The sequence below is a fragment of the Thalia democratica genome, unplaced genomic scaffold, assembly GCF_965202585.1.
Source record: "Thalia democratica unplaced genomic scaffold, ktThaDemo2.hap1.1 HAP1_SCAFFOLD_706, whole genome shotgun sequence".
NCBI lineage: Eukaryota > Metazoa > Chordata > Thaliacea > Salpida > Salpidae > Thalia > Thalia democratica.
In genome coordinates this window covers 1-10,000 of record NW_028139694.1, presented here as the reverse complement: position 1 = coordinate 10,000, position 10,000 = coordinate 1, and the positions used below count along the sequence as shown (strand labels likewise).

Sequence of the window (10,000 nt, the reverse complement as noted above, 5' to 3'; positions counted from 1 at the left end):
TGAGTCAAATTAAGCCGCAGGCTCCACTCCTGGTGGTGCCCTTCCGTCAATTCCTTTAAGTTTCAGCTTTGCAACCATACTTCCCCCGGAACCCAAAGACTTTGGTTTCCCGGAAGCTGCCGGACAGTTCTTAAGTTCGACACTGCCCGATCGCTAGTCGGCATCGTTTAAGGTCAGAACTAGGACGGTATCTGATCGTCTTCGAACCTCTGACTTTCGCTCTTGATTAAAGAAAACATTCTTGGCAAATGCTTTCGCAGTCGTTCGTCTTGCGCCGATCCAAGAATTTCACCTCTAACGGCACAGTACGGATGCCCCCGTCCGTTCCTATTAATCATTACCTCGTGCTCCGAAAACCAACAAAATAGAACCGAGGTCCTATTCCATTATTCCATGCAACATTATACAAGCGTAAAGCCTGCTTTGAACACTCTAATTTTTTCAAGGTAAACTTGCCGGACCACCGCAACACTCAGTTAAGAGCACCGCGAAGGCACCGACCAACAAGAACAACAAGGCCAGTGCTAGCCTTTCGACCGACCAACCTCGCCGTCCCTATATCCAACTACGAGCTTTTCAACCGCAACAACTTAAATATACACTTTTGGAGCTGGAATTACCGCGGCTGCTGGCACCAGACTTGCCCTCCAATGGATACTCGTTAAAAAGTTTAAAGTGTACTCATTCCAATTGCAGGACCTCGTACGAGGTCTGCATTGTTATTTTTCGTCACTACCTCCCCGAGCCGGGAATGGGTAATTTGCGCGCCTGCTGCCTTCCTTGGATGTGGTAGCCGTTTCTCAGGCTCCCTCTCCGGAATCGAACCCTGATTCTCCGTCACCCGTTACAACCTCGGTAGGCCGATACCGTACCGACGATAGTTGATAGGGCAGTTGCTTTAATGAGATGTCGCCAGCACTAGGCCGTGCGATCCGCAAGCTTATCCAGAGTCACCATTGTAACGACCCGAAAGCCGGTTAGTTTTGGTCTGATAAATGCGCGCCTCACGTCAGTTCGGCGCTTTACGCATGTATTAGCTCTAGAATTGCCACAGTTATCCATGTAAAAGCGTACAATCAAATGAACCATAACTGATTTAATGAGCCATTCGCAGTTTCACTGTACGTGAGCTCGTACTTACACTTGCATGGCTTAATCTTTGAGACAAGCATATGACTACTGGCAGGATCAACCAGATAACTATCCGAGGGCGTTTAAACCCGTTGCTCGACTGAGCGTTTTTACTGTATAAATACAGACCTTTTCTATCACTCGGCTTAAAAGCCTTGCGAACGTTACTGAAAGTCGGCGCCGGCCTTTTGCTGTTTAAAGCGCCAGCCCGCGTCGACTGCAGCATGCAGCTATACAACTGACTGTTCTTTCTCCCGACCAACCGTTTGCCTTCTGCCGGTTAACTCGTCAGCAGCAACACGCCATCTGTCTGCTGCAGTTACCCGCCTCGAGCCGTGCCTGCCTGCGTCGGCTACTCGTCTCGACGACTTCGCAAAGCTATAAGCCTACCGCCGCTGGACGCTTGTAGTTTTTCATACGCTGCTCCAATGCGTTTACATAGCACGTTCGCCGCCGCTGCAATAGCCGCGCCTCGGGTGCTAAACAGTAATGCTTTAAGCCCGCTTTCTCGTCAAGTCGACCGAACGCACAAACACGTCTCTCTCACTAGTGTAAAGTAATGCATACGTGTATGATGCTCAAATGTTGCTGTTGAACTTTTTTTGCCGATTTTTTCCGATTTTTTTCAATTTCTTTGTTTCTTTTCGATTATTTTAATGTTTTAAGCTTATTTATGCTACGTTTAAATGTTTTAATACTTTTTTATACTTTATTTAATATGTTTAAAAGAAATAAATAAAAAAAAATATGTATAAACTACTTTTTTTAATGTTTTAAATATATATATATTTATTATAAATAAACTTTATTTGTATTATTTTTTATTTAAGCGTACTTTTTAAATCTTTATATTTGTTTTATCGTTTTAAGCACATTGCGATAAATATAATAAACAAAAAATTGAATAAAAATAATAATAATAAAAAAAAAAAAAAAAAAAACATAAGCTTATTTTATATTTTTATTTTATTTTTATTTAAACTTACTTTTCAAACCTTAATACTCGTTTTATTTTTTTAAGCAGATTGCGATAAATATAATAAACAAACAATTAAATGAAAATAAAATAAAAAAATCAAACATAAGCTTATTTTATATGTTACATTTTATCTTTATTTAAACTTACTTTTTAAACCTTTATAGTTGTTTTATTTTTTAAGCACATCGCGATAGATATAATAAACAAACAATGAAATAAAAATAATAATAATAATAATAATAATAATAATAATAATAAAAAATCATAAGCTTATTTTGTATGTTTCATTTTATTTTATTTAAAACTTACAATTTAAACCTTTGTATTTGTTCTATTCTTTTAAGCACATCGCGATAAATATAATAAGCAAACAATTTAATAAAAGTAAAATAAAAAAATCAAACATAAGCTTATTTTATATGTTTCATTTTATCTTTATTTAAACTTACTTTTTAAACCTTTATAGTTGTTTTATTTTTTAAGCACATCGCGATAGATATAATAAACAAACAATGAAATAAAAATAATAATAATAATAATAATAATAATAAAAAATCATAAGCTTATTTTGTATGTTTCATTTTATTTTTATTTAAACTTACTTTTTTAACCTTTATAGTTGTTTTATTTTTTAAGCACATGGCGATAGATATAATAAACAAACAATAAAATAAAAATAATAATAATAATAATAATAATAATAAAAAATCATAAGCTTATTTTGTATGTTTCATTTTATTTTTATTTAAACTTACTTTTTTAACCTTTATAGTTGTTTTATTTTTTAAGCACATGGCGATAAATATAATAAGCAAACAATTAAATAAAAATAATAACAAATAAATAAAACAATACGGCTAAACTATAAAAAGAAAACTAAATAACTGATAAATACTTGTAAAACATTATTTGAAAAATGTATTTTGAAACACAACACGATTGATTTATAAATAATAATATATTTTTAATTTGTGTAGTTCATTTAAAGTAGTCTCCCTTTTTGCTTCTGGTTTTATTAGAGTTATATATAACAATAAATGGTGTAGTTTATTTAAAGTAGTCTCCCTTTTTGCTTCTGGTTTAATTAAAATTATATAACACATACTATAGTAAGTTAAATAAACTATAGTAACTTTATAAAACTACTTTACAAAATACATTTGTATAATTTAATAACTTTAAAATAACTATCAAGAATAAAATAGAATAGCTTTAAGTTTAGTATACAATTGGTATGTAAATTGTGTAGTTTATTGAAAGTAGTCTCCTTATTTGCTTCTGGTTTTACTTGAGTTACATAACGTTAAATAAACATACTTAATAAACGTAACCATCAATACTGTCATTTTAATAAAACTAAGTACAAATACATTGAATTAACATAGAACTTTAAAAAGCCTTCGCTAGTATCTGTTGGTAACAGTAAATAACCTATTATGACTCACAATACAGGAGTGCGAAATTTATTTTTCATTTGATTTTTCAGGTATTTATTTATTTGTGGAAATAAACTTTTTTATTACATTAGAAACTAATTGAATTTTTCCTATAACTATACCTATTATTATATTTAGTATGCTTAAAAGTAATAAAATGACACGTCGCGATTATATAATAAACAAACAATCAAACAAACAAAGAAAAAAAAAAAAAAAAAAACTATTTTTTTAAACTTATATTTCAACTATATGTCTTATTTTATTTTCATTTAAACTTACTTTAAACCTCTGTATTTGTTATATATATATTTCAACACAATACGATTAAACTATAAGACAAACAACAAAATAAAATAATCACATTAATAAATACACTAAGCAAATAGCTAGAATAAATATAAATAGTTCAATATATACAATATATTTCTTCCATTTTTAAGTTACTTGTTAAACATATTTATTTAAAAATGTTTCTTTAGAATATAAAACTAACAGTTCTACAAATAAAGAAATTAAAAAGCCAATACACATAACACTAACTTTTCATAAATTAGATATGCAAATATGAACAAAATAGTAACTAAATTCTAAAGCTTTTGTAAACTGTGAACTTATAAACTTATAATAATAATTGCATATTCACCATTCACAATAGCTTTTTATTTAGTACACAACTGGTCTGTAAATTGTGTAGTTTATTGAAAGTATAATCCCGTTTTGCTTCTGGTTTAAATAAAGTTATACAACACATACTAAAGTAAATTAAATAAAGTAATTCACTACTATCGTATTAAATAAAACCAATTTACAAAATACATTAATTTAAATTAAAGTGAACTTTGAACTTATAATAATAATTGCATATTCACTATTCAGAATTTCTTTAAATTTAGTACACAACTGGTCTGTAAATTGTGTTGGTTCTATTCAAGTACTCTCCTTGTTTGTTTTGTTTTAGTTGTATTTATTTTTAGATACTAGCACATTCAATACACATAATAAAGTAAACCAAATAAACTCTATTAATTTAAACTAAGTACAAATACATTAAGTTAATACAAAACTTTAAAAAGCTTTTGCTAGTATCTGTTGGTAACAGTAAATAACTTATTATGACTCACAATACAAAAGTGCAAAATTTATTTTCGTTTGATTTTTCAAGTAGCCACGCTTTTATTTGTTTTTGGACAAAAAGACTTTAAAGTTTTAGTATAAAAGACTAGTTGTATTAATTTTAACTCAGAAAATTGTACTCTACAAGATGGTGCCATTATTTTTTCGATATCTCAAACTGGTCAAACCACTTTTTTAGCGCTCTAATTGGTTTAAACAGCAAATAAGCAAACAGCAAATAACGTTATCTGATTGGCTAAGGTTTTTGTTTGCTAATAACTAGAATTTTCTTTTCTTTTAAGCGTTAAAGAAATGTAAATAAACGAGTAATAAGTATAAATAGGTCAGAAAGAAAAATAGTACAAAAAAGATGAATTCAAAAAGCAAAGGCCTACGGCACGTGGTATTCCCAAGCGGTCACCCATCTAAGTACTAACCACGCCCGACACTGCTTAACTTCCCAGATCGGACGAGATGGGGTGTACTCAGTGTGGTATGGTCGTAGGCGTTTGAAGGCGTTTACAAGCCTTTATAAACCCTTCGGTTTATTTAAAAAACCTATTTGCACTTGATTTACAATCAATTTGATATTTTAAAATTATTCCTTATAAAATTTTAACCTGAATTAACTTTTTTTTTGTTTTTTTAATCAACAGTTACTCCCAAACTGTACTAAAACTGTATTGTAACTGTACAAAAGTGTTTGTTTAAATAATTGTTATCTATAAATTACCTAAGACCAGGAAAAGTAGAAGTAAAGTTTATTGAATTATTAAATAAATAAAATAAAATCGTAAAATAAAATAATACAATATGTTTACAATTTGTCATTGATCTATCCATTTATGTTATTGCATTACAAATACAAACATTGCATACATTCAAGAGTATTATTCATCAATCTTTTCAATATAATAAGTTTTAAATTTATATTTATTTTTAAATAATTCCTGACATTTTAGATTACCTGAGATTTTTTTTTAATTAAATTAATTTTAGTAATTAAATACTTGACGTTCTATTTTGTTTAATTTGATAACTCAACCATGTTTATTTTTTTTACTAATTTAAAAGAACTATTAAACTAAAAGACATTACATACAGCTTCTAAAAGTTTTAAACACCTTAAAAAATATTATTATTTTAAAGATATATTAAAGAACTAAACAGATATTACTCCTAAAAAATCTTGTTAATAATATATAAAAAGTACTCAAAGTCAGACTCGGAAATATATATACTGTTGTATATCTTACTTGAAGTTCACTGTAATTGACACTGTATAACAAAATTATAAAAATCAACCTATTTATATAGCAAAATATTTCTTTATCTTTGTCGTGGCGCGGTGGGTCAGTGGTCTTATCAGCTGACTCATAAGCAGAAGGTTGTAAGATCGAATCCCGCTAGTCGTCACGAAACACCACTATCGTTCAATGTTCGGGCTTCAAATTCTTTGAGATTATACTGTACTATTTATCTATCTAACTAATCTATCTAACAAATGTTGTTCAATCTAGGTTGTGGGTACTTGGGTCGAGTAATGCCTTTGACTTACAATCTGTTGTGGATTGACAATATTCCTCTATCTATCATTAAACAAATCTATCTAATAAATGTTGTTCAATCTAGGTTGTGGGTACTTGGGTCGAGTAATGCCTTTGACCTACAATCTGTTGTTGATTGTCAACATTCCTCTATCTATCAATAATGATTATATTCAATAATAAATGTTGATTAATTCAGTTGTAAGAAAACCAGTGCGCTGGTTAGGTTGGGTAAGGCCTTCGACTTACAATCTTGGGGATTATCAACGTTCATCACAAGTACAGTAACGATCTCATTGAATTTCCAGTTGGAACATAGGATTGTAGTGGTGGCCTACTTTGTAGGTTTTTTGCCTAGTTTGTTTTTTGCCTAGTAGTGTTTGCCTAGTTTGACAAACTATAGTATATATATTGTATAACTTTACTTGTATTATTTTTTATTTAAATTACTACTTATTATTAAAGAATTAAATTTTTTTAGAAAAAAAAACTATGTATTTTAACTAATGCTTATATTATATGTTTTGTTTTATTTTTATTCAAACTTACTTTAAACCTCTGTATTTTTTATACAATACGATTAAACTATATAACAGAAAAATAATTAAATAATCAAACTATTGAATAAGCAGTTAATTAGTGTGTTTTTTTATGCTTCTTTCATTTTTAACTTACTTGTTAACCATATTTCTTTTATTAAAGTATAAAACTAACAGTTACTAAAATAAAATAATCATAAAGTCAATACACAAAACACTAACTTTTTATAATTTAAATATGCAAACATGAATATAGTTATGAATCTATTATTTATTCAAATAGAATTATTCAAAGCTTATAATTATAAAGCTTTTGTATAATGTTTCAATTACAGTGAACTTTAAGTAAGATAAGTTTTTTTTTTTGTAATAACTACAAAATTGGTATTTTAGTTTATTATTAGTAACTAAATACTTATATTTATTATATTTAAAAAAAAACATCTATACTAACTCTAATTTCAAAGCATATTAAATACAAATTTTACCAACTAAATATTTATTTTTATTTTAATTATTATAACTTTCAAACATAAGCTTGTATACCTTATATACCTATATACCTCATATAGTAGGCTTGACATAACATAACATTATTTAATTCTTTTTGTTTGAAATAAACTCATTTAGTTATTAGTAAATTACAACATAAATGTTTATAACAATATAACTAAGATTTAGCTTTTGAGTTAGTAAACTTTGATAGTTTTCTTTTAATAGTTTAATAATCTTTATTTAAGTTCAAGCAAAATTGCTATATATTTAATACACATACAAAAGTAAACTAAGTAAACGTAATTCAATAGTTTCTATTAAGTAAAAGTAATTACAAATACATTAAGTTAATACAAAACTTTAAAAAGCTTTTGCTAGTATCTGTTGGTAACAGTAAATAACTTATTATGACTCACAATACAAAAGTGCAAAATTTATTTTCGTTTGATTTTTCAAGTAGCCACGCTTTTATTTGTTTTTGGACAAAAAAACTTTTAAGTTTTAGTATAAAAGACTAATTGTATTAATTTTAACTCAGAAAATTGTACTCTACAAGATGGTGCCATTATTTTTTCGATATCTCAAACTGGTCAAACCACTTTTTTAGCGCTCTAATTGGTTTAAACAGCAAATAACGTTATCTGATTGGCTTACGTTTTTATTTGCTAATAACTAGAATTTACTTTTCTTTTAAGCGTTAAAGAAATGTAAATAAACGAGTAATAAGTATAAATAGGTCAGAAAGAAAAATAGTACAAAAAAGATGAATTCAAAAAGCAAAAGCCTACGGCACGTGGTATTCCCAAGCGGTCACCCATCTAAGTACTAACCACGCCCGACACTGCTTAACTTCCCAGATCGGACGAGATGGGGTGTGCTCAGTGTGGTATGGTCGTAGGCGTTTGAAAGCGTTTACAAGCCTTTATAAACCCTTCGGTTTGTTTAAAAAACCTATTTGCACTTGATTTACAATCAATTTGATATTTTAAAATTAATCCTTATAAAATTTTAACTTGATGTAAGTATTTTTTTTATTAAAACCTTTTTTTTTGGTGTTTTAATTACAATTACTCCCTGTAACTTTATTTAAGACTTTGTTTAAAAGATTGTTAACTATATTCTATATTAAATACTATGATTAGAAGTAAAGTTTATTAAGTGATTAAACTAAATAAAAAACAATGTTAAAATAAACATGTTGTGTTTAGTTTGTTTTACTATTTCTCATTGTTCTATTTATAGATGGTTTTGTTTTACTTCAAGAATATTTATAGTTAGTTTCTAAAGAATATCTCATACTACATCAGATTTTACGATTAACTTAATTTTAGGTAATAAAATATTTGACGTTTAATTTAATAACTCATCTATGTTTATGTTATAAAATAATAGTATCTAATACACATACATTATAATATAATAATATGTATAACTAGTTGTTTTACTTTAAAATGAATAATTAAGTGGAAGAATTAAAAGAACTCACATTTTTGAAGAGAGCGTGGAAAACCAGAATAGTCTTTTAAAACATTTATTAAATTATCGATAAATATAGAATACAATAGAATTAAACATATAAACGTAACTGTGGTTGCTTAGAAACTGAACAAGAAAATTTTTAATAAAAATATAAAATAGTTATTATATAGAATTAAAATAAAATAAAAGTAATATAAATTATATTTTTAAACTAAATAACAATTCACGAGCAATATTAGCGCATATCAGAGTATGAGTTTATAATAAAGGAATTGCTTCCTTGATGTTGATACTTACCTTATTCAAATAGAATACATTTTCAGCAATCAGGCTTGTGTTTATCTTAGCGCGCGTAACACAACGTTTGTGGGTTTTGGCACACTTTTGTCGATAGTGGGCGCCCCGCCTTTTAAGTACAGAAATTTCGGGAATTTTCGATTTTCGGAATTCTGACTCGACAGATCGTTTTTGTTTGGTCCAGAGACCCCGTAAAAAATTTTTCAGCCCATTTGAAGCATGATGAAAAAATGTTATTTCGACCCCCTTTTTTTAGGGGTTACGGGGACATCAACCCATTTTTTGGGAATAAAAAACTCCTAGAAAAGGACCACTTTTCTTCTTTTTTCGAATTTCGACTTTTTATTTTTTTGGAAAATTTTTCTATTTTCTTTGTTTGTTCTATTATAATGTCGAAAATATTTTTTTTGAGCTTCGCAACGCATAAGGACTAACGTAAGGTAAGTTTTAAAAGATTTTTTTTTTCGATAATTTTTTCTATATTTTTTGTTTGGTCCATTACAAAGTCGAAAATATTTTTTTACGGCTTCTAAACGCGTGTAGATTAACCGTAGGTAGGTTATTTCGAAATTTAAATCTTTCAATATTAATAATTTTTTAGTAAATTGTTCGATTATGAGGTTTTTATGGCTCTTTCAGCACCCAATAAGTACATTAGAAAATAAAACATGAAATAAAAACATCAACTAAAATGAAAATAACATATTCTGTGAAAAAACCTACGAAAATTCTTTATGAAATTTTCTTTGTCACATAATTGGAAGCTAAGAAAAACCGGAAAATAATTCTTCTTGAGCCATGTTTTTGTATGATAAATAGTATGCAAGCTGCCGATGTCAGAAGACTGTCGACAGCCGAAAAAAAGTCTGTTAAGACTCATTGAAATTGCTCCTGTCCACGGAAATCTTTAGTAAAAGGCGAAAGATTCATTCGTGTACTGAACTGAAGCCAGAGTGATTAGCAACGGTTGCCAAGGCTTTT

General features: G+C 28.5%; 4 non-coding genes across 4 annotated transcripts in view; all 4 read right to left on the bottom strand.

The window, feature by feature from the left end:
• LOC145846912 (small subunit ribosomal RNA) overlaps nt 1-1,199 on the bottom strand; it is a 1,808-nt gene extending 609 nt beyond the window's left edge. Inside the window, exon 1 of the ribosomal RNA XR_014370941.1 lies at nt 1-1,199. This exon is cut by the window's left edge and continues 609 nt beyond it. This is a non-coding gene — a ribosomal RNA (small subunit ribosomal RNA).
• A 3,851-nt stretch (nt 1,200-5,050) lies between these two features.
• Nucleotides 5,051-5,169, bottom strand: LOC145846896 (5S ribosomal RNA). The gene has a single exon (XR_014370927.1). It is a non-coding gene; the product is annotated as a 5S ribosomal RNA (ribosomal RNA).
• Nucleotides 5,170-8,024: 2,855 nt separating this feature from the next.
• On the bottom strand, nt 8,025-8,143 carry LOC145846920 (5S ribosomal RNA). The gene has a single exon (XR_014370948.1). It is a non-coding gene; the product is annotated as a 5S ribosomal RNA (ribosomal RNA).
• Nucleotides 8,144-9,861: 1,718 nt separating this feature from the next.
• LOC145846907 (U5 spliceosomal RNA) lies at nt 9,862-9,976 on the bottom strand. The gene has a single exon (XR_014370936.1). It is a non-coding gene; the product is annotated as a U5 spliceosomal RNA (small nuclear RNA).
• Nucleotides 9,977-10,000: the final 24 nt, after the last annotated feature.